At 40.4% G+C, this 1,177-nt stretch overlaps 1 pseudogene; it reads right to left on the bottom strand.

Annotated features, from left to right (window-relative positions):
* Nucleotides 1-307: 307 nt before the first annotated feature.
* LOC104998355 lies at nt 308-500 on the bottom strand (annotated as a pseudogene).
* Between the last annotated feature and the right edge of the window lie 677 nt (nt 501-1,177).

The raw sequence follows: 1,177 nt of genomic DNA, 5'->3' as shown, positions 1-1,177 counted from the left end.
CTCCAGGCCAGAATACTGAAGTGGGTAGCCTTTCCCTTCTCCAGGAGATCTTCCCAACTGAGGGATCGAACCCAGGTCTCCCACATTGCAGGCAGATTCTTTACCAACTGAGCTATCAGGGAAGCATATAGATATGTCAGCTCTTAATCTACAGGTGCTTCCAAGAGGCAGCGCTGTTTTTTTGTTTTTTAAGTTTAAAATAGTTTCACAAGGATATAACACATGTATGGCTGTTCATTCTACAAAATCTTCATCATAGAACTTATGATACACCTAATTAGCAGTAGCACCCAGATTTTCTAAATAGTTATCGTTTTTCTCTTCTCTGCATAGCCTTCTTTTCATTGGCTGCCTTCTGCTTTTGTTGTATGATTTCAGATTCCTTCTGTTTCCTCTGAGAGGTAATCAAACTACCTGCTTTTCCTTTTCCCCTTACTAATTTTCTGGGATTTCTTTACATATTTCTGACGGGCAACTTCTCCTTGATTTCCACAGGCCATGCTGACCACCACACTGAGCCTGGAAGAGAGCAATTCGGAAGAGCAATGACTTCCTTACAGGCTTCATGGCTGAACCCATTTGTCTGTGTGGAAGACTGAACTTGCACAGGTGCTCCCAGTGCTGACATTTTTTCTTAATGAAGAATTTATTTTGTGGACCTACACCCAGCAGTAAAAGTTTAAAAATTTTGACTTCTGAGGCAGTAGTTTAGAAAATCTACTTTATCCTCACACACTGGCACTGGAAACCAAGAATGTCTGAAAGCTTTTGTATAATCTGATTAAGAGCTGAATAAGAAGAGGAAAGGGGTTAACGATTAGTGGTTTAACACCACATTTACCTAAGCTGAAAAGGTTTTTCTAAAGATCTTTTTAGAAACTTTTGTGAAGTATGTAATATGAGGGCTGGGCTGGAAGCCCAAAGTTAACACATCCACCATCCTTTCTGCCCATTCTTGTCACTTTCAATGGTTAGAATTCTTCCACACCTAAGCTCTGAGACAATCCTCCTCCATTTTCATCAGGCACAGAATTAATTCACTGGTTTTATAGCACCATCAGAAATCTGTAGGCTTTTACTGCAAGTGACTGTTGTTGGTTATCACATGAATTCTCAAGGGAGGTGACATCACTCTGAAAGAGGCAAAAATTGGTCCTTAGGGTGGGGAAATCTTAAA

This window comes from Bison bison, unplaced genomic scaffold (genome assembly GCF_000754665.1).
Source record: "Bison bison bison isolate TAMUID 2011002044 unplaced genomic scaffold, Bison_UMD1.0 scf7180017864327, whole genome shotgun sequence".
Taxonomy (NCBI): Eukaryota; Metazoa; Chordata; class Mammalia; order Artiodactyla; family Bovidae; genus Bison; species Bison bison.
Note: the sequence above shows the minus strand (reverse complement) of the source record. Positions and strands in the feature narration are given on the sequence as shown.